Here is a 24153-nt window from a genome sequence, read left to right as displayed (position 1 = left end):
ACCTAGGTAGGAGAGGAAAATGCATATCAGACAAAGGGCACTTATATATCACTACATACAAGGCAAGTCTGGGAAGTAGGAGGTAGGTAAGGATAAGGCCTGGAGCAAAGTTCATGCAAAAGAACAATAAGCTTTATGGTTGGTAAGATAAATTTTGGGGTTCTGCTCTGTGCCCCATTTCCCACCCCACCCCACATCTTGGTAAACTCATTAGCTTTCATGAGTCCAAATATCATCTCTTTGCAGACAACTTTCAGATCTTTATCTTGAACTGCTGTTCTGCATCACAAATTGGTTATTTGATGACTCCAACTGGATATCCCATAGGCATTTTGAATGTAATATGTGCAAAACAAGATGCACTATCTTTTCCCTCCCTTCTTAACTTCCTTACTCCATCATCCTTCCAAATCACCTGGGTTCACAACCTAGAACTCATCTTCAACCCTTCCTCCCATCCCACAACCTATAAGTTGCCAAATTTTGTCAATTCTACTCTAAAACATCTTTCTACTCCTATCACAACCAGCCTGATTCAGGCCCTGATCACTTTTCACCTGAACAATTTCAACCTCCTGATCAATTTCCCTATGTCCAGTCACTACCCCTCTAATCCACCTTCAACTGAACCACCAAACTGAAGTTCCCAAAGCACAGGTGTGACTACGTCACTGTCCTGATCAAGGAATTTCAGTGGCCCCTTCTTTTTTCTAGGATAAAATATCTACTCTTCTAAGTTTTAAAACCTTTCACACTGTGTCTCTAAATCACGCATAACAGGATATCATACACCTCCCATCTTCATACATTCTACATGCCAGCCAAAATGGAACACTTTCTGTTTTTCATATGTAATACCCCATCTCCTTCCTGTGCCTTTGCATAAGCAACCTCCCCATGTAATCCCTCATAGAATCCTTTGCTTCCCTCCAAGCTCAGTTCAAGTACCACTAGCAACAGGAAATCAATTCTCATCTCCCTCTTAATGCATTTAACTCTGTATATGTTGTTTCCACCAATAGAATACAAGCTTCCTGAGGGTGAGGGCTTTTAGTTTTGTCTTTGTAGCACAGTGCAGCACCTGAGAGATGCTTGGTAAATCCTCACTGAATTGTCATATTGCAGAAGAAAGACTAGTGGAGATGACTTGGGATTCTAGGTTCTAATTTTATCTTTGCCACCACCCTTGAGTGAAAACATTTGGGAAAATTAAGTGACTTGCAGAGATCTCACTTTCTTTACCTGGAAAAAAAGAGAGACTTGCATTAGATTACCCAAGTCTCTCCTGCTCAGACTCTATCCTGTAGGCAGTGGTCAGGTTTTCAAGCAGGGAAGAGAGCCAAGTGCTATGCGTAGGAAGCATGAATTCAAAAAGGATACAAAAACATTTGCTTCTGGTCCGTCTAAGAAGTGACAAATTCACATTGGGTGGCTGTACTGTCTATCTACTACTGAAGCAGAATCATCTTCATGAGACCTTGAGTTCTTTGGAGTAACTCCCACTTGAGGTGTGAACAGATGGCATGAGTGACACAAGTAGCTAATGTAACAGATCACCCAATGAATGTTTCACTAAAGTGTATCCACACAAAAGTAAACAATCTTTGTGAACGCAGTCTGTCTTGTAACAAAATGTAAGAGTAGTATTGATGGAAAAAAATACTGATAAAACTCAGAGCATCCAAAAAGAACATCACTTCTACAATATAAGGAAGGTTATAATATATATTAAAATGTAATATATAATAATGTAATATATAATATATATTATAATATAATATATGATCAGTCAAGAGTTTGAAGCCATGTTTGATCAGTGTCAAAGCCTTTGCTTCCATGGTGTAAGCTTAGATGGCATCCCAACATCTGACAGTGTCATACTACTCCCAAAGGGATGTGGCTAACGTCCTCTTGAGAGGAAGAAAAACAAGTTTTCTAGCTGATAGAGAATCTGAATGATCTTGCTAGTTTGCATGGGAATTGACTAACCATAACACCCCACTCCCCTAGATGTTCCAGATAAGAGAGTTTACCCTACAAAGAAGAGCTATTTCTGAGTGTTCGCAGGCTTACAGAGAACATCACCTGGACAATTTCATTCTCCCAGCTCATGTTCCTTTCCCAAGCCCAGAGGACATTGACTAGAAAAGCATTTGCAAGCTGCTCATGGTAAGTTACCTGACTGGAGGCACGTTTAGATAGATCTGTTTAATTAGTTACTTACTCTCCCAAAACCAAAAGTCTAGGTCAAGCTGAAGCTTTCCATTGGAAGTGTTCTGATCCCTACCACAAAGACTTATATGTGATATTGTAAATATGGACATTTCACCTCTTGCTCCTTAATGCTGTTTTCACTTGTTAGCTACAGTTTCTCAGTTTGGTAGGACACAAAGGCACTCCATGTTTCCATTGATTTATGTATGGTTCTAATGAAGAGAGGGAAGCTGTGGCAAAATGAATACTTTCCTTTACTGTTAAGTAAAGAAGTAAGTCTAAGAAGCACTAATTATGGAAAGATGTAAGAGATGGCAATGGGAGTTCTGTTATCTCCTCAAATGTCAGATTACACCACTAGACCTTTACCCTCACTAATGGCCTTAAATGACTGAAGATGCATTTGGTTAGTACAATTCTATTGCAATCTGGAATAACATGTGGAGAGAGCTAACACTGTAGCTTACGTACATACTGGCTTTTGTGATAAGAATGAAGACTAATTTGTTGGCAAGTATGGCAAAATGTTGACAATGCCATTGTCCCATAGGTAGAAAGGTATTGTATTGTGTTTAGGACCATCCGCGCAGTTGAAATGGAGAATTATTTTTCATTCCATTCCTAGCAATTTTATCCATTTAGGAGGTGACAAAATATTGACATGGATCATTTTCAAATGACATCAGGCAAATTAACAAGTTCCAACACCTTCTGTTCCATTGATTTCAATAGCCATGCCAAAAGGTACTCAAGAAGGTATCACTTTTCAGGCCTTCCTAACTTAATAAATCAATATCTGAGGCAAGGTAGAAATCTATCAAGACATTGTTGCATATCTGTAACCTCAATAACTTGCTTTCCTTAATTTGAAGGGTATTCTTGCCTAGACACAGTGCCTTGCACAAAGCAGATGCTTAATATTTTAGGTAAGTTTTAGAGTTGGACAGGACCCTTATTTCAACCCACACCTAAAAGAAATCTCCACTACAGCACACCTGGCAAGTGACTATCCAGTGTCTGCTTAGCTTGAAGACCTTCAAGAAGGGTTGAGGTAGCACATTCTAGTTTTGGACAACTAACTGCTATGAAAAAAATTTCCCCAGACATCAGTCTCAAATTTGGCACTTTTCAACTTCAACCTATTACCACTAAATTTGCCCTTGGGATCAATCAATTCAAAAATGCCCCATCTGCCTTCCATGTGATAACACTTCAAAGCTTTGAAGACATATCATTAACATCTCTCCATCCTTAAACCCCCCAGTCTTTCCTCGAAGGCCCTTTCCATTCCAGTCCTCTGGACATTCTCAACATTCTTCCAAAATTGTGGTGCACAGAACAGAATACAATACTTTCCAAATGTGGTTTGACCAAGGTAGAGTAGTAGTAGTAGTAAGTTATTATTACTATTATTTTTGTCGAAACAGTGCTTTAAGCTTTGCAAAGTATTTAATCCTCACAACAACCCTGGGAGGTTCCCCCATTTTCATATGGGGAAACTATAGCTGAGTGAGGTTAAATATAATAGCTACTTTATATTACCTGAAAGTTTACAAAACTCTTTGTATTAGTTATCTTATATGATCCCCAAAATAACTAGGCACTATTGTTCATATAATATGTTATATAATATAATATATAATATAATATGTAACAATAATATATTGTTAATATGCCTAAGGTGTGTCTGAGGCAAGATTTGAACTCACATTTCTATACCCAGTGCCCTATTCACCACAAGACTGAGAATACAGAAAGCTTATCACTTCTTCATTCCTGGAATCTGTGCCTCTCTAAATGTAGCATTATAGGCTTGATTTATAAGCAAAGCTACTAAAACTACAAAGATTATTAAAAATTACTGCCATGTCTGTGTACAGAAACAGAAGGGTTACAAATCTACTCCAGGGTAAAAGCAAATGTAAGATTTGAATTTTAAGCTCTTTAAATTGTTTTTTTCTCATTAAAATTCAGTTTCTATTTTATATTTGCAACACTTATATATTTTAATTTTGAGGTGATTGGCATGGAAACAATGCCCTTGTAAATTAGAAATGAAGTATATCAGTATTTCTACCAGATTGCATTTATAGTGAGGGGCCCACACTTGGATACTAACATCTCACTGTATGTATGGTACTGCGTGTTTTTTCTTGGCATCAGAAATGCTTGTGAAAAGATTAAGTTGACTTATGTATTAAATTATTTTTAATATTTTAAAAAAATATAGCCTTAGATTGCATTGTCCTTTTTGGCTGTTATACTCTACTCCTAACTTATATTGAGTTTGAAATCCACTAAAGCCCCCAAACCATTTTTTCACATGAACTGCTGTCTAATCATACCTCCCTCATCTTGTACTTGTGAAACAGATTTTATTTTATAGCCAAGACTGTACAGTTATCTTTGTTGAAAGTCATCTTACTAGATTCAGCCTAATGTTCTAGCCTATTGAGATCTTTTTAGATTCAGTCATCTAAGTGGGTTAGTAATTTCTCCTAGTTTTGCCATCTGCTAAAAGTATTCAACAGATTAGGTTGAGTGCACAGATTCCATAGAGACCCCACTGGAGACTTCTTGTTAACTTGATACCAAATCATTAATGATGGCTAATTTGGAGTTCTGTTATTTACCTAGATCCAAATCTAACTGTAGCGGCATGTATCTGTCTTTAGGATGACAATTTATCATATCAAACACACCTTCTACAAGAATCCTTTCCAATGTCTCTTAATTCTAATGCCTTCCCTCTGTTGATTGCTTCCTATTTGTTCTGTAGACAGTTGTGTGGCCAACTGTGAGCTCCTATATGGCAGAGACTATCTTTGCCTTTTCTTTTACCCCCAGTCCTTAGCACAGTGCCTATTATATAAGAGGTTCCTCATAAATGCTTACTGATTGACTTTGTGAATCACTTTGCTAAAAATCTAATTGAAATTACAGTGATATGATTTATCTACTTGTGTATATTGGGTGAATTAAATGGAAAAGATCTTGGAACATGCTAGTCCACGTAATAGTTGTAACAATTTAAGATTGTCACTGTCAGCCTATGATAACTTGTCAACTGAAGCTGGATGTTGGGTGATGCAGTGAATGGAATGCTGAGTCTCAAGTCAGAAAGATGCAAATTCAAATCTGGCTTCAGACCTTTAACAGCTGTGTGACCTTGGGCAAGTCACTTAGCTTCTGTTTGCCTCAGTTTCCTCAACTGTAAAATGGGAATAATAACACCTACCTTCCAGGCTTGTTGTGAGGAACAAATGAGATACATAGTGTTTAGCATGATGCCTGGCTTATTATTGGTATTTTAATTATTATTATTTTCCTAATGTGATGTCACTGCCAGGAAATGAATGAATATGGCATTTTCCTGCTACATTAGTTTGATAATGCCATAAAAATTAAGAAAAAAAGAGACAAGGTTTGACTGATATAAACTGATCCTGATGGAACCATGCTGGGTTTCTCTGTAATCACTTTTTTCTTTTCTAGTTCATTAACCACCTATTCTAACGATCTATTCTAGAACTTTTCCAGGAATCAAAAGCAATCTCATTGGAATATAGTTTGCAGTTTTGTCATTTCCACCCACCCCAATTGTGTGTGTGTGTGTGTGTGTGTGTGTGTGTGTGTGTGTGTGCGTGCGCGTGCAGGATTAGGACATTTGATTCTCTCCAGTTCTATCTTTCACATATTACTGCTAGGAGGTCACTTCTTTTACTATTGGAATACTCTGGCTGGGTGACTTGAATTGATCAAAGACTTCTACTTACCTCTTACTACCTCATTGTTCTTACTACTTTTTCACTTATCTTGGGCATCAATTCTCCGGTACTCATTTTTTATTCTGTTATTTTCAAAACAAAAGTCATTCTCCTCGGCAAGGAGAAGCAAATTACACAATCTTGGACATTGGAATACATTAATTCTTCAGGCTATGTTTTGAATGCTCTCAACCCTAAATTTAAAAAAAAAAGCCGTGGTTCTATATCTGCATTTCTCAAAATATCAAGTAAGAGGAGAAAAGACTATTAAAAGAGAAATAGCTGAAGAAATTTAGACTGGGAGAGACTTGGATTTAGGGGATATACTAAAGAAGCAAGGATCCAAGGACTACTTTGAATGCTCTCACAAAGAAAGGAGACCCATTACATTGTTCAAGAAGGCAAATTTAAGATGAAACAGATTTTGATTTAACCTAGGAGGAAAAGTCTACTCCCTACCCCCAAACCCCCTTAGAGATATCTAATTAAATGAATTGTCCTGATATGAACTTCCTGGCTCCAAAAGTATTCAAGAAAAGGCTGACTTATTTGTCAGGGATTTTGGAGAGGATCCTTGCATTGGACTGGAGGATAGTCTAGAACCTTTCTTTCCACTATGAGAGTTACTGGGAACATTGAGTATATAATCACACCAAAGTCCCAACTTTTCGATATATACTAAGCAAATAGATCCTTCCCTAGTTGGGGTAAACAAAACAGGTGGTGGTGGTGGGGATAGAATCTATGGTTTTGGTTTATTTCTAATGTCTGTTTGGTTGTACTTAAGTATAATATTGAGTTTAAAGCACACTTAGGTGATGGAATTTTTACTAACTGTTCTATTTCAGATCCATTAGTCCAAATTAAGATAGCTACATGACCGCTCTTCTTCACAAAACCCAACTACCCTAAATTAGTCACAAATCTTTTTCTTCCTCATGACAGTGATAATATTTTGTTCAACTTTCACTCATGGTACCTAACTACAGTATCTGGTCATGTCTTCTCTAGATTAAAACCTCCATGGAGGGCAGAGAGATTGCCTTGCACAACTTTGTATTGCTTGTGCTATCTACCTGTAATGTTAGTGAGATTTATGTTAATGACAGATCTTTCCTGCCCATTAATAAGCCTCAGGTGGAACCCACTGGAGAAAGCTTGTTTTTGTAGGAAGACCCACACCTTTAGATGATTGTTAATGAGGCACTGGGTCACGAGGCTCTGGCTCTGAAAAGTGTATATATACTTTGAGATGAGGTTTTGCTTTGGGGGCTTGGGAAAAGGTTCATGTGCCAGATAAGACTCTGGATACCCTTTAAGGAACCCCATCCCTCCTCCCCCCCCACCCCGGCTTTGAAAATCCAGTTATTGGTGTTTCTCTCTGGTAACTATGTATGTATGTAATGGTCAGTTAGATCTGTCTGTTGATCTGTGATGTATGTATTGCTTATGGTCAGAGAGGTAGAAGCTCTGTCTACTGGTTATTTCTCTGCTCGCACTTTCTCTTTTGGTATGTGTGATTAAAGAAAATTGCTGACCCTTCAAAAGTTGTTTTCCTTTTAGAAAAGCAGATCTAAGAACCTGTGCCAGCAGGTCATCCTGGATGTGTCAGAGTGCTTGCTGTGCTACCCTAACAGGAACGCAAATACTTGTTTGGTGAGATTTTGCTTGTGGTGATAGTCTTGGTCATTTGTCCAGTGTAGCATGGACAATTTCAAAATGAAAAAAAACAAAAACCCTGAGGACACATAGTTAGTGTACCTGAGTACCTCATGCCTCGATTGTCATGATAGACTGGGTGGGGGCAAGGGAGACAGGATATTACTCTGCTATATCCTGTTCTCTACTTTCTCTGACTGTGAGGAGTAATAATAATTTATCAGTGTCATTTATTTATAAGGTATTGATGGTACAAAAAAAATGAAATAACACTTGCCCTCAAGGAGTTTACAATCTATTGGGTGAGGTGGGGATACAACATATCACAATAAGCAGCAAAGTAATTTGAGGGGAAAAAAATCTCTCTCAGTTTTATTATGTCGCTTCTCTACAATAGTTCCCCATCAACTCAAGTTTAAACTCTCCTGGTTGTGGAACCACATGTCCCGACACATATAGGATCATCCCCTCTCCTGAATGTATTTCTTCATAGCTCCATGCCTTTGTTCATGTGGTCTCTTTCTACATGTCTAACTCAAATACATTCCTCAATATCTTTCTTGAGTCATATCTTTTTTTTTTTTTTATGAAGCCTTTCTGGGTAAGAGGTATCTGGATTATAAGTTCCTTCTTGACCCATTTTCCCCAGCATTTGTCTATATATGATTTTGGAAATATTGTTATCATTCCCTAGTCATTTTATTTTCTTTTGTAGCCAAGCAGACTTTTATTGTGGGTAGTAACCCTTCTTGTATAACTGAATTTCCTACGTGTATTTCATTTGAATTTAAATCTATAAGGGATGACAAGGCTTTTACACAAACTGTATTTGAAAAAACTCAAATGAGATATTATGAAAAGGATTTACTCTTAATGTCTCTTTTGTAGTACCTAGCCCAATGCTAAACTTAAAACAGTGGGGTAAATTTTGGGTTGGACTCTTAATATTGAATTCTTGGATATTAAGATACTTTTCTAACATGAAACCAACATGCAGTACAACATACAACTGTTAGTCTCTGTTTTACTCCTATTCATGGTGTATTAACACTAGCATGTCACAATGAGTCAGAATGGATTCGCTGCTTGAAAAGTGACTCCCCGTGACTATAACAAAAATGAAGTACAACCTTCAAGTTGATATTCAAAGCTCTCCCCAATCTGGTCCAAGGCTTCCATCTCATACTCTTAATTGAATTAAATCCATATATGTCCCTTAAACACTTAGTTCCTTCCTGCTTGTTCCTTTTTCATACCATTTTCCAACTACCTTCTTTTCTATCTAATAAGGAAACTGACACTTTTCTAGTAATTTGCATATAATCTCCCAACCACATAGTGCATAGAGAGCTGACCTCAATGTCAGGAAGACCTGAGTTTAAATTCTACCTGAGGCACACAGGTGGGTAAATTACCTAATCTTAGTGAGTTACCTAAGGCACAGAGGTTATAAATTGAAGAGAAGGTTCTAAATTCCACTGGTAAAGGGAGTTTCTCCATCTAGAAATTCCTTATACTAATGAAATCATACATCTTGTCCCTATAGGTACCTCATGCTATAAATGAAGAAATGAAAGCTCGGAAATGCCATCCTTACCCAGATAATGAGTACTGGCAATAAGACTGGTACCCAGGACTTCCTGATGTTAAGTTCCCCTATTGAAATCATGATTTCATCCTAATTCAAATGCCACCACCCTGACTATCCCAGCTAGAAGTGAGTTCTTATGTCTGCAGTCTTATAATCCTTTGGGCATACTATTCACATAGCACTTGAAAAAAAATACTATGTGCTTTGGGGATTGTCATCCTCCCTACAGCCTCCTTAATTTCTTTAGACCTCCTCCCATCACTAGCACAGAGTCTCTGCATAATAGATATTTCACACATTAGTTGAATGGGTATACATCACCAGTAGGCTGCAGAAGAAATTTTATAGATAGTAAGTTTCCAGTTTATTATGTAAGAATCATTATTGTCCAAGACATTTTTCCTATCCCAGATGTTAATCTGGACACTTTGTTCAGCAGGACTTTTAATACTTTTGACAGGAACATGGCCTTTTCAGCAGTTAGGGCTTCCCAGCAGAACCAATAACATGGATGCAACACCCATATCTGTGCTGATACTCAGAAAACTAAAGAGAGGTTACATTAAGCTGAATTCCCTGCCTTTTAACAAGACACATTGGTTTAAGGAGATTAGTGTTATTGTACATCTGCTGGATGCTTTTAAAGGGGAGGCTTTTTGGAATTACTTTCTGGATGTGTCTGAAGATTTAAACTGCTAAGAAAGCCTTGATGTGGGGCTTCTCCTTGGGCAAAACAAAAAGAAAAAACCACTTGTGCACCTGTAGACTGGGTACAGGGCTAACCACAAGGGGCTTCTAACATTCTTGTCAACAAATTCATGAAAGCAAATTGACAAATTATAAATAACATCAAGGTATCTGAAACCAAATGACAACATTTCCACGAGTATTTCTCGTAAAATATTAAAAAGTAGAGCAAAGAATAAAGAAAAAAAATTAAGGAAATGAGTTGATAACTATTTCGATTACTGTATACTTTAGTAAGTTTCTAAGAATAGAATGAAAAGCATCTAATTAGATGACGTGCTGTCCAAAGGGAGAGCATTTCAGAGTTTTGATAAAGTAGCCCATGGTATTTCATGGTACTAGAAGCCCTTAGGCTGAAGTCTGTAAACTTAATTTTTTTATATTTTAGTAATTGTATCAAGATAATTGGGTTTTTTTTTTTTTGGAATATTGTCTTTTATTCATTTAAAAATATTATCCTGAAGATAATAGGGGGCCCATAAGCTTAACCCAACTGCCAAAAGGGTCCATGACATACAAAAAGAGTTACAAGTAATATACAATGAGGTCAAAGAGAGAAGTTAAGACGTTCAAAGCCACAGGGAATGAGGTTGATTAATGGATAGGTAACTGGTGTAAATCATCTAAAAAATGGAAGTTCCTAATTTTGATGTACTTACTGGAGGAGTAAAGAACATATTCTTCCTCATATCATTGCAGCTGAAGTCATTAGGTATTTAATAATGAAAGTTATTGATTCAACAGTCACTTATTAAGCATGTATTACTGCAAAGCCTAGTGCTGAACCTGAAGGGAGAGGAAGAGATTAGGATATTATACTTGACTTCAACGGGGTTTAGAGCCTATATTCTAATCATGAATGCTTTATTCCCCTTTGGAAATGTAATGCCAAAGAGGTCCAAGGATTTTTGGGGGGGTTTGGGTTTTTTTTGGGGGGGGGGGGGCTTAGCAAAATTCTCAAATTATTCTGTATAATGCTAAGAAACTCAGGTTAGTCACCATTCAAGAAAAGATTACACCACATGCAAGAAACACGAATTTTGTAATAGGAACAACTTATGAAGCTAGCTGAGCTAGCAATTAAACTCTAGACTCTTAAGTGCCAAGATGGCAGGGATCATGAAATTTCTACACTTTCTATCTCTGTAGTTCCTAGAACCATGCTCTGAACAGTGTAGGCACTTAAGAAGAATTTGTTGAATTGAATATCAAATATGCCAGGAAAGGACGCCTACTTTAGTCTCTTGTCTGCCATTCCTACATTGTCAAGAGCTGATGGAGTATGAAATTGGCACATCTCCTATCTGTGGTTGAACATGAGCTGCCACTGTGAGGGGAATAGTAGAAAGTCTATTGGGAATGCCAGGCATGCTGGTTTTTTTTAACTCTAGCAGAGCCCTATTTTTAAACAGATTTAGACACCCTTGAAATATTCACCTCCCTACTCCCCATAGGGTGGTTAGTCCAAACTGTATCCCCAGTCCTTGGCACGGTGCCTGGCACTTGATAATAAATGAGTCTGATTGCTCTTTAGAAAAGCCAAATTGTCCAGATTTCCAATTTCCTAGTGCACCATACTTTAACATGGAATACCACCTCTAGGTAATTATCCCTGTTGATAGGAGGAGTCAGAATAGTCACAAAACAAAACCAAAAAACCTTACCTTTTTGGCTTGTATTGTAACTTCATATACATTCTTTCATGTCTCCCAGTGAGGTACACAGAGTATTATGTTAATTTTGCTGATGATGCAGAAAGAACAACTAAATGACTTGCCCCAGGACACACAGATTAGGGAGCGGCAGGAGAAAGCAATGAGTTGGTCTCACAACTCTTCTTTGACTATTATAATACTACCACTATGGTTTTTTTTTTTTAAATAACCCAAACTCCGCCTTCTCCCCTCCCTCCAAAGCATATTTGAAAGCAGATTAGAGATCATGATTTAGTTATCTATTCTACTGGAGGTCATAGATCTTAGATTTAGAGCTGGAAGGAAACTTGGAGGTCATTTAGTCCAACCCCTTAATTTTACAGATGAGAAGAACTGGAGCCCTAGGAGGTTAAGTGATTTACTAAAGGTCACAGAGGTAATAGGTGGTAGAGCTGAGATCTGAACCTTGTTTCTCCAACTCCAAATCCTGTGCTTGTCTCTCTCTCTCTCTCTCTCTCTCTCTCTCTCTCTCTCTCTCTCTCTCTCTCTCTCTCTCTCTCTCTCTCTCTCTCTCTCTCCTAACCCAAGTCCTGAGCTTGGAATCATCAAAATAAAGGTCCTAATCCTTCCAGAAAGTCAGTAAATTATGCATCTATGTTCTACAAAATGGGGACAAAAATACTTTGTTACGCAAACTTTAAAGAGATATATCATTGGATATGAAAGTCAATAACTTCTGGGGGGAGGAGAGAGACAGAGAGAAAAAATCAATTTCTGCTACCATTTCTCCCACATACTAGCTGTGGGACCCTGGGCAAATCATGGGATTTCTCAGTAGCCCAGGCAACCCTTTAAGACAGAACAGATGCCAATCTTTAGCAGTAGAGGAAATTTTCTAATGTGGTGTTCCCTGTGCCAACTGAAATCATGAAGCTAGTTTACAACTTTTCTTATTGCCTCATCCCCAAAAAGCTAAAACCATACCATTGAATACATATTGTATAATACCACCTCCATCCCCCTCGCCCCAAACTTCCTAAAGGAGTAAAATGGCACTGGCATCTCTAATACTAAGAAATGAAGTAACACACATTTCCCTCTAGCTAGGGACATGCCATCATGCAGAGGTGGAGGGGGAAGGGGAAGAGGAAGACAGGAGGTAAAAGTCAGTGCTTGAATTTGTGGTTTGTACAGTTTTGGGCTTATTTTAGGTTTAAGTTAGAATAACCTTAAATGCACTTTTTTGTTGCCTCATCATGTTTTTGGTGATCTAAATTCATCCAGTTTGCTACTCTCCTCCCATATAGGACTATCACTCATACCTCTGGCATTTTTCCTAACAAGATTTGTTTTCCTTTCTCTCTCAGTCTGTTCTCTCCTTAGAAGTGAAGTCAGTCAGTATCGCTAAGTGTTACAGCTGATCCACAAAGGAAAAGGAGGGTGAGAAAGATTTCAATGCTGGAAAGATGACAAAGCAGTCTGGCTGTGTTAAGTTGTGTGCTTCGGATGGTTCGGCAATCACATGGAGTAACATAGGGGCTGTAACACATCAACTTCGGAGTGACACAGCCAGTTTCGCCAGCTTGAGTGTGATTACATAGCCTTAACCAATTAGAGGGGGGCTATTAAGGACACATCTCTAAGATTCCCTGAACTTGAAAACCTCTCCTACCTAACTTTCTGGGAAGTTACTCTTCACCTTCTCCCAGGGATTACTCTTGGCTCAGCCCCAGTTCTTTCAGATTTTTGCTTCCTTATGCCTTCAATACAGTTTAACTTGTTGCCTGACTCCAAAATGTAAGCATGGACCCAGCTGCTCCTTCTAAGTACCAGTGTCTTTCAATCAAATCCAAAAGGTACTCTAAAGTCATTAGGTACACTTTGTACAAATTATGGGAGTGGGGCTTAGCCCAAAGGCCCTTTCTCTCATCAGGGCAGTTTTAATTTTGGTCCCAGAATTCTCTTGGTGATCTTTTCCATCTTGTTTGTTAAAAGGTTTTCTGTTAGAAAGGAAAATCATTATGAAGAGTAATAAAACAAAGGAGGGGTGTGTGTGTGTGTGTGTGTGTGTGTGTGTGTGTGTGTGTGTGTGTGTGTGTATGTGTGTGTGTGTGTGTGTAATGGACAGAGGAATGGAGATTCTAGTTCCCCTTGCCAAAAGTGTCACTCTCATTTTAGGTCAGGAAGTGATTTGTTCGGACTCCCTCTGACTCTGGAGTAACAGGCTTTCTTCAAGGCTCAGAAAGGGATGCATGCAAAGGAGCTATCCTTGGCCATGTGCCCTGCTGTGTAGGCAGCCCGTCACTCCACAGATGGCTAGCCTAGTCATTGCAATTAATATGGGTGGTCCCCGTTTCCTCACTCTTTCTGTACACTGCAGGTTTTTGGACAAGGGACTTGTTTTTTCTCTGCATGTAGCTACAGAGGTAGGTGTAGGGGAGAAGAGAAAATGGCAAAATGTAAGTAGAAAAGATGACTTAGACCTTGAAGAGTCCTTTGAACCACAAGCAGAGAGACTTTTTGTCTGGTTTGTACCAAAGTGGGGAAGGACAAATCTTCTTGCCTTGTTTATATTAAAATGTTTGAATGCTTGGCTTTATTCAGTGATATAGGATGCCTGATTATGGAGCCTCCATAAAATGAGTATTTTGCAAAGAATAGCTTTTATTTAGTTGTATAGTGTGGTGCAGTGCGTGTGTGTCCATGTGTGTATGTCTGTGGTGGTGGTTTCTTGCTCCACACATGTTCTGGCGGGTTTGCCTCTATTACACTCCTTTTCCTATTTTCCAGGCACTGACATGCGATCCTTACTGCATTAAGATAAAGAGACTGCATGAGGTCTTTGAAAGAGCAAAGGATCTGGAGTTAGATGACATTTGGAGTTAGGTTCTTGGCTCTTCCATGGTCTAACAAGTCATCCTCTCTGGGATCTGGAGTTAGATGACATTTGGAGTTAGGTTCTTGGCTCTTCCATGGTCTAACAAGTCATCCTCTCTGGGATCTGGAGTTAGATGACATTTGGAGTTAGGTTCTTGGCTCTTCCATGGTCTAACAAGTCATCCTCTCTGGGCCATGGCTTCTTTATATTTAAAATGAAGGGGATTCATAAAGTTATATAGAGCTGGAAGGGACTTAGTCCCTTAGAAGTCATTCAATTCAATCACTTTATTTTCCAGAGAAGGAAACTGAGGCCCACCCAGTGAGATGGTAACTTGCCCCAAATCACAAAGGCAGAGCTTTGATTTGATTATACACCCTTTTACTCTCAATCCAGCACTCTTAAGTTCCTCCCAGCTCTAAAACAACAACCACCACAACAAAACTAGAATAGTACGGTCCCAATAGCTATGCTGACCATTTAGCCACCTTGAAATCTAAAGGCATGCCCCCTCTCTCATCCTACGACCTCCTTAATAGATTACAGTGCTTGACTTCTTGGATTCCTAATGCAGCCATTAGTTTTCTTTGCGCATAGATCCATTATTTAAGAACAAACAACCCATGTATCCAAAGCACACCAACCCCTACCATCATAGCTAATTTAAGTATCTGGTTGAGACTTTCTTTCAACTCTGGAATAGCTATGGCACTGGCTCAACCTTAGTATTACACTGCAGAGACAGAGAGCATTTTAAAATACCACATTCTGTAACTCAGGTGTTTCATATTGCCATTCTGCTTATGCTCGCTCAGAAGAACAGACAACTGCATGTTTCTGCAGCAACCAGCTCAGTCTTCCAAGTCAGTCAGGCCCTAAGCTTCTCTAGCTTTGTTCTAAAGACCAGTAGGGCAATGTCCAACCACTGCTGAGTTTTTAGAGTGTACTAGAAATGAGCTTTTCCCTCCACATGGTTGATCATTTCAACATCTTCATTTTTAACCACTAAACAGGACCAGAGGAGGTTACGTCTGAAAGGCTGAGATTTAAAGTAGAGGAGATCATAGCCACAAGCTAAACCCATGAAGGACAGGCAGTTTAGTAGTGCTAAATTTAAGCTTACCAACAAGTGACAGGAATGAAAAAAAAATACCACCATAGTCACTGCCTTGTGAAGAGGTCCAAGTCTCCCCCAAACATATTCCTAGCCAGAATCCAAACTGCTAAGCATGTGTTTTCCTGCCTTCTTCTTGATCTCTAGGTAAGAGGCATGACTTAGAAGCCCAATAAATGATGTTGCCAGCTAGCCAGTCAGCAGGACCCAGAAGTCGCCAGCATCCCTTTCATACCAGTGAATTGTCTTAGAAGCCACTGAGAATATAAAGAAACAGAATGATTCAAGACACGAATCAAAGACTTAGACATCATCTAGTCCAATTCCCTCATTTTACAACCCAGAAAAATGGAAGACCAAGGACCTTTAGTGACTTGCCCAAGGTCACGCAGGCAAGTGACAGAATTCATAGAACTTGAAGAATACAACTGCAGGGAAGTTTAGATTTTCACTCTTAAACTAGACCTTGAGTCCAGCAGTTACTTTAAAGTCTATTTTTCACTAGTTGCATTTTAAACAAGTCATTTAACATATATATCGGAACACTTCCCCTCCCATATCTGATGTTCCTGGGCCTAACTGCTCTAAAAAGTTGACTAGATGGGGTGAGGGAAGGTACATAGTCACATACATCTGCACATGCACATGCACACAAAGCCACACATACACACTTGAGGGAGTAGGTGAGTAATGAGGAATTTGGAAAAATTACCTAGAGGATGTCAGCAACAAAGAGCATCTACCTTAAAAGGGACTATTAAACTGCTCAGTAATCTTTTCATTCTGCCTTCTTAGGAGAGGATTGACTAGCTTATTTTGTTTTATTAATCTTGAGTATCCACCTTGTTGTTCGCCAGACTCTCCCCTCCCATTCCCAAAAAGGATTAAGGAAGAAGCCAAAAAGATCTCCTGTATTTTCAGGCTCCATAAAAATGTTATCTCCCTCCTTTTGATTGAAACCCACCTCAGAGTAGCGGCAGGGCCCAGAACAAATTAATGTGGAGTCACGACAAGGCTTCTGTTGTTAAGATGCTTGTCTTAGATCCCAAGTGTCAGCAATCTTTCTGGTGGTTTCTATATAGGTTCCCCTCCCAGTCTCTCCATTTTAAAAGAGGAAGGGGGAAAAAAACCAACAACCCTGGCACATGTTCTTTCCAATGCGGGTAGGAAAGCTTATGCTGGAGAAACTATCAGAAAAGCATACTTATATATCATTTATTCTAAGAAAAGCTACTTAAGACAGTGAATCCGATACTTGGGGTATGATTTCCCCCAGCACTTCTCAGGTTCTGTCCTGGCTATTCTTGCTTGTTCCCTCCCCCCACCGTAGACAGGGGCCAAGAAGTCCCATCAAGGACTTTCTATGGCAATGCGGACATTGTAAAACCCAAGATTAAGCCCCCCTTCTCCACCGGTGTCTGCCTGCCTTTCCCTTCTGCCATATTAAACTTATTCATTGGCATGGAGAAGCTAGTTTCTGGACCTCACGTTTCATTTGGGAGGGGTTGCCAGAATTCCCTCCCTCCAGTTAAGGCTTCAGTCGTTAAAAATAATAATCTCAGCAAAGTTCTGAGCCCTACGAAGGAAGGCAGAAAGCCCGCCGTAGCCTGTGGGGATGTGAAAAAGAGACACCTAGCACCAAGTGACCGTGAAAACCGCTACGTGTAGAGCTGGCCGCCGAGGCTTTTGCTTTTTTAACCCCGTTCCGTTCCACTCACCTTCTCCAGCCCGGAGAGCCCACCCATCCCCAGCCCGGAGGCTGGTCGGGCCAGTCCCTCCGGCAGCTTTGTCTTAGGAACCACGGCCGCGAGAGAGCGAGACAAAGTTCAAGAAGGCTCGGTCCCCGCGCTTGTCACTGCTAGCTGGGCAGCCCCGGAGCCTCCCCGATCCGGCGCTCCCTCTTTGTTAGGCAGCGAGCAAAACCAAACACGTCGGGGAGCTCACGAGGCAGCCATCGGGGGAAGGAGAAGCCACCCCAACGAGGAGGGCTTTCTAAGAGCCGCGGCGCCCGCCGGCCCCTTCCCCGGCCAAGGCAGTCAGGGACTTCGGGTCACTTTCCTTCCCCGTCTGGCTCCCTCTCCGCACAGCTCCCAAGGTGAGTTCATTCACCACCAGCCCCGTCTCCATGCCAGGCTACAGGACCGCCCGCTCCCCCGCACGTCGTCCGCCTTCTCGCTCAGATCGCTCCCCACAGCCTGCGCTCCCAAGAGGGCCGGAAAACCCGAGCCCGAGCCCAGCTCCGGACCTCCAAGGAGTGAAAACGGAGCGCAAGGGAAGGGAAGGAAGAGGGGAGAAAAGGGGGAAAATGCTACTCACAAACTAGCTCCGCTGGGCTCCGAGCATGATTTCTCTCCCCACTGCTCCCTAACCCTCCACCGGGCGGACTGGCCAAGCCCGCGGGCCGGTTAAATACTTGGTTGTACGCTAGACTCCCGAGCGGAGCTAGCCACTCCCAGGGAGAGATATGGTTCTAATCAGATGCTGGCAGCTGAGGACTCCCCAGGAATGCGCTGTGATGTTTTTGCTTCTCCAGCTTGGTTACTCCCCCTCAACGTGTCTGCTGAGTCTTCCAAACTTAACTGTTTATGAACTCCTGCCTAAGCCGCCAGAGGATCTCCTTTCCCTGCCGCGCTGGGACTCAGTTGGGGGCAGGGGAAGCAGCTAGCTCTAGGTACAGTGAGATTTCTATTGGGGTCCGATGTAACAAGGCCCCAGAGGAACATTTCAGGTAAAGGATTAGGAGTGGGAGTTGAGGACTACTTGTACCCCTCCGCTGCAGCTCGAGGTGATGTGGCAAATGAGCTCAGCCTAGCGCTGTACGGCCCTTCCAACAAAAGAGTGTCTGCAATCCTGTCTTCGGGCCAGTGGAAGTGGGACCTCGCACCTATTGAATACAATCAGAGCCTTTAAAGAGGCTCTGCGCCTTTCAAGAACAATCCTCCAGTCAAAAGTGGATGGGTTTAAGGAAGTGTGTGTGTGTGTGTGTGTGTGTGTGTGTGTGTGTGTGTGTGTGTGTGTGTGTGTGTGTGTGTGGTTTGTAATATAAATCTATGCAAATATATTTATACATAAGCACAAATTCAGAAGACATATTCCATGTATGTGTGTATGCACAAGCACAGAATGATATTATAAGTATAGGCATAACAAAAAACATCCTTCCTCCCCATATATCCTTTATAAACAATTTCCCCCTCTTATTTGTAACCTAAACAGTATATGTGCACTGTATCAATAAAAAATGAGATGATTTATAGAACGCTACTCTGTATAATACTCTGTGTCTGTATATATGTATGGATATTATAAAGTCAGACGTACTGAAGACATCCCAAGGAACTTCTGATTGATTTGGTGAGTCCTTCAGTTCTCTCGAGGAAATATCGGAGAGTGGAAGGGGGACACTAATTCTATGAAGGGGTCTCCTGATCATACACGCACATAGGTTTTTTTCTTTGAGATTTTTCAAGCTGTATAATAATATATGGAAATAATGTATAGTCCTAGAGAATGGATTTGCATGTAAAAATGTATTTGCTTTATTCATAAAGCTGGATTTATATCAAGGATGAAAAAAAGTTTCAACTTTAGGGAAACTGGTATAAAAGTTACCGAATAATGTTGTAAAGCTGACACACAGCCCACATCACTAGAAGTTGAATTGAAGAATGCCTTAGACAATAATAATGTATCATCATGTCAGTTTACATAGCATTTTAAAACGTTTGATGTAGTCTTTCCAATTATTTTATTAAATTAATGCAACTTATTTAAAGTGTCATACTCCCTCCCCCTCCCCCACACAAACTATTGTGTATGCTTTGGAATGTGTCTACTATACATCAACATGAAATATCAACATAACTACTTCAAATTACTAAATCATTATCTGAAGAGATATTCCATATGAAAAACGTTTTTAAATTCATTTTTCTCTTTTTGTTCTCTCTGTTTTTTATCAAAGCCAAGTCTGACAATGTTTGGTAACTTAGGTAATATGAAACTATGCTAAGAGAGGATTATTTTGTTTTATTGACCAAATAACCTAGTGAATAGTGGATGTGCATTTCACCTCTGGAGGAAGACTGGGGAGGAGGAAGTAGGGTCAACTCTGGCTCAAGTCACAAGCAATATGTGTTTTGTGGTCTTAGCTTAGTCCTGACTATAAAACCGCTTTGTAATTTGGGGTAGCTCAGTGTGACTGGCAATCTCCTCTCTGAAGTAGGTCAAGCTTGGAATAGCAAGGGTGCAGGGGTGGAGAAGAGGGTCAGGAATGAGGTGGAGGAGCATAGCTGGGTAGGATAATTTACCTTACACTTGCTGGTACTGGCCCCAACTTTCATCTTGGGGGAGGGGGGACAGTTAGGAGGACAAGAGAAAGCAAGAAATGATGTATTTCCACTTGTAATTTCAAACTTGCTATGTTTAAATGGTTATTACTCAGTTCATGCTAGATATAGCAATTTCAGCCCTATTAAGTATTCAAATGTAACTGTAGAGATTTTCAATTTTGTTATGTTTCAGGACACATCATTATACATTCTTTATATTTTAAGTGATAATAATAGTAGTGATGGTAGGTGTGGCATATGTGCACAAATATACGTATGTGTATATGTATCTATACATATACACACACATATATACTCAAAAGTTTACAAAGCTCTTCTGTGCATATTTCAAAAAAATTTCCTAATTCACAACAACCTTGTGAAATGGGTTCTTCAAGTAGTATTATGATATTGATAGTATTTGATGAGAATATTGTTTGATCAGTAATGATGAGGAAACTAAGTCTCCCTGGCAAGATGAGTTCCCTGTCCATGGTGGATGGAGGTGGTATTTATATCTAAGTTTCTCCTGACCCAAAGTTCAGCACTTGCCATTAAATCATCTCCCAGTTTATTAACTTTTTACAAGTAACAGAGAAAAGGACCTTTTTATTTCATAAAAAATAGAATGACTTAACTGTCTTAAAGGAAGGAATCTTATTTTTTGAATTTGAAATGTTTTCTTGAAACCCAGAAACAACCCAACATTTTTACTTTTTTACTCAAGTATTACTTCTTGGAAAAGGTAACAAAGGGATTATTTTCAGGGTCAGGCAAAAAACCCCTGTAAGAAAACAATAATTTAGGACCACAGGATTTATGGCTGGAAGGGACTTAAGAGATCGTCTATTCTTAATTTTTTCATTTTACAATTGAAGAAACTGAGGCCCAGAGAAGGGAAATGATTTGCTCAAGGGCATACAGGTGACAAGGAGCAGAGTTCAGGTTTTTTGGCTCCAAACCTGTGGCTCTTTTCATTACAGCATACTTACTTTCTAATAAACTGCAATATCAAAAGCAGGCTTTTATTGAAAATTCTTTCATTTATTTGCAGTTGGCCCACCTGAACAACGTAAAATGAGCATCTTAGTTTTTTTTTAACTTAGTATTTTTTTGTGGGAAGTCAGCAATGGAGTCAGAATGCCTTTTTATATCTGTAGTGCTCTGATATTACTTCTGGCAGAGATTCAGTGTCCTACCCATGTTTGGGGAAAAAAGAAAAAAAAATTAACTCTTTTTTTGATTTGGTGCTATATTGCCTTATGCCACAATAGGCAAATCACTTTTCAGCAGGTCTAAAATTATCTTTCTTACATCTGGAAAATCTCACCACTGCTTGTTCTGGGGTTGCCTTTCCAGATGTTAACTCTGTCTAAACCACAGTCTTTTCTTACCACACTGAAATTCAGGTTTGTAAAAAGGAGGTGGTCAAGATTATGTGCAAACTTTGAAAAGTATAGACCTTGCATGACACTACCCCTTGTACAACCCTGGCCTGAAAACACTGCTTCCAGCAGAGGGAAGGGGGTGGTTAATCCTGGGATGGCTTGCTGAAGAATGCATGGTTTATTATTAAAGTAATCTTTTAAGATTTTGCTGGAATGTGCTTCCACAGCACTGCTACATTTGTGGGTTATACTATGTGTGTGTCTCTTCCATAATTAAACTTTCCCCCTACCTTTTGCGTAAAAAACCCTAGTGCTTTTCTCCTCTCCTCCCTCCCCCTTTGGATTCTGCAGCTCCTTGTGAATTTTAAGTGGTACTTTGGAATTTGCCAAAAGGTAAGCTGTCTGTGCTCCTGGAGGCCTTGTTGGCAGCTACAGATTTTCCAGTTAACAAGGAATGAATGACTGGAGTCTGAGAATACAGCAGGTAATATAACTTTTTTTCTTTCCCAGCTGAAGCAGAAAAGAGATAGGAGGTGACAAGACTATGAACACCATTTTGAGCACCACCTTCCCTGAGACCTCAGTGGAGAGAGCCCAGAATTCAGAGGCGAAGATTCCCTGGAATACCCGCCACCTGTTCCTCTTCCCCGTACCACTGGCTCTGTTTCCAATTTGTTGTCTGCAACTATTGTCCACCATGTGCAGGGAAGCTTTCCTTAAGGAGACTGCCTCCGGATGGGCTGCAGCCCCATCCCCTCAGCACTTCTGGACCCAGAAGACCGGGAAGAGAAAATTCTTGCCCCCAAGGCTCTTGGAACTATTAAATGCTTTAATCCTGGGTATGGAAATGATTTTATTAATGCAACTAACATTAAAGGATATATCACCATTTTTCTCTAAACATCACTGGACTGGTCCGTCTGCCTTTTAACTGTTATTTGCAATTGAATCCTCTGAGACTGCTCTCTTCCCATTAGAATGGGTGCTCCTTGAGAACTTCTCTTCTATTGAGGTCCCCAGCACTTAACTCAGTGTTCCATATATAGTAAGTGCTTAATAAATGCCTTTTCAGTTTTTCATTCATTAGTTCATTCCTTTGTCACAAACAGTGCAGAAATGGGGTGTCATTCATATTACACCAAGATTATTGTCCTTATATGATATGATCTATTGGGTAAATGATACAAAATAGTGCATCTCCAGGAGATTTGTTTAATGGCTAGGAGAGGCAACTCTTTGGATCTTTTCCACTCTTTTGAAAAGAAAACAAATCAACCTAACCTTCTTTGTATACCTTGAGCATTTGATTTTTTTTTTTAAGAATATAAACTCCTTCAAGGCAAGGACTACCTTCTGTCCTGTCCCCACCTGTCAATCTTGCACTTAGGGACTTGTAATGACCCAGTGAGAAGTGTCTCTGCACCTTTGGGAAAGGTCACTCACCTAAATCATCACCATTGACCTAGGCTTTTATGTTTGAACTATTGGAGTTATCTTTTACTCTTTTTTCTCTCTCGTGTCAAAGATCCCATTGATCACCAAGTTTTGTAGATGAAAGTTTTGTAGCATTTCACCCTTCATTTACTCCCTTTTTACTACCAGTGAAAACAGTATGCCTGCTACTGGCCTTCAGTGCCATCCAACTGGCCTTTTGCAGTAGTCTCTATGCTGCTGTTTTCTTCTTCACGTTCTTTCCTCCTTCAATCACTTCTTCATTTCTAGACTAATATTATTTATGTATATATATATATATATATATATATATATATATATATATATATATATATATATATATATATAGAGTCATGTCATTCCTCTGTTAAAATTTTTTTTTACTAGCTCCCTATTTTTTCCCAATTAAAATGTACTTTTCTTTGCCGGAAAGGGTACACTTTCTTCAATCTTTTGCCACACTACGTTATCAGCCTTATCTCACCTTGTTCTCCTGCATCCATTCTGGTTGCTACCCAAACTGGATTGCTCTCTGTCTCCTGAATATTCCCTGCTGTTCAACATTATTTTGCTGTTTCCTAGGCCCCTTTCCTCTTTTTGGATGGAATTCTTTAAAAGCTAAACTCAAATGCCTTTTCCTCCAAGAAGTCTTTTCCCTTTCAGATATTATACACCCAGTTACACCCAGTGCTCTCACCATGTATAAAGACAACAATAATAGTATTGCCAATAACAATAACCGACATTTCCATGGAATTTAAGTTTACAGAATGCTTTACACAAATTTTCTCATTTGATCTGCACAGCACCCCAGTGAGGTGGGTACTGCCAAGTCATGGAGAGAGAGGTGGTTTGCTTTATTATAGATATGGCCATCTATAATAATAGAGGTATTATTATTTCCACCTTATAAATGAGAAGGCAGAAGCTCAGAGAGGTTAAATATCTTGTCCATGGTCATATAACTAATAATTATCAGAGGTCAGATTTGAACCCACGTCTCCATTTTCAGTATGATTTCCTACACTGTGTCCCTTCTCTATTATATATTATAGTATAACAGCCAGGGCCAAAGTCAGGAAGGACTATGATTTCCAGTAGGACTGAGCCTATAGCATAGTTGTTTCCTGATAGAAAAGGAACTAGAATTTCTTTTTTAAAAGTTAATTAGTTATGTTTTAGTTTTCAACATTCACTTCCATAACATTTTGATTTTAAATTTTCTTCTCTTCCTCGCCAAGGCAGGGTGCAATCTGATATAGGCTCTACATATACATTCATTTTAAACATATTTTCACATTAGTCATGTAGGAAAGAAGAATTAGAACTAATGGGAGGAACCATGAGAAAAACAAAA

General features: G+C 39.7%; 1 protein-coding gene and 1 long non-coding RNA gene across 10 annotated transcripts in view; one reads left to right on the top strand and one right to left on the bottom strand.

Moving 5' to 3' along the window:
• The window catches only part of DAB2 (DAB adaptor protein 2), a 65552-nt gene extending 47045 nt beyond the window's left edge, over positions 1–18507 (bottom strand). For 5 of the 8 annotated variants that reach the window (XM_072605753.1, XM_072605761.1, XM_072605760.1 and 2 more), the window contains exon 1: positions 17942–18507. The gene's annotated coding sequence lies outside the window, so the exon portion shown is untranslated. Of the gene's footprint in view, positions 1–11642; positions 11801–17343 lie in introns of those variants that run through there. The other 3 variants (XM_072605754.1, XM_072605755.1, XM_072605756.1) reach the window with 3 other exon arrangements.
• Positions 2011–22423, top strand: LOC140501800 (uncharacterized). Of its 2 annotated transcripts, none has more exons than XR_011966356.1 (2): positions 2011–2169; positions 21855–22423. It is a non-coding gene; the product is annotated as an uncharacterized lncRNA (long non-coding RNA). The 2 variants fall into 2 exon arrangements; XR_011966355.1 differs by lacking the exon at positions 2011–2169 and adding an exon at positions 21649–21737.
• The last annotated feature ends 1730 nt before the right edge of the window (positions 22424–24153 follow it).

The sequence above is a fragment of the Notamacropus eugenii genome, chromosome 4 (assembly GCF_028372415.1).
Source record: "Notamacropus eugenii isolate mMacEug1 chromosome 4, mMacEug1.pri_v2, whole genome shotgun sequence".
Taxonomy (NCBI): Eukaryota; Metazoa; Chordata; class Mammalia; order Diprotodontia; family Macropodidae; genus Notamacropus; species Notamacropus eugenii.
The sequence above is the reverse complement of the archived record's forward strand: the minus strand, read 5'-3'. Positions and strand labels throughout refer to the sequence as shown.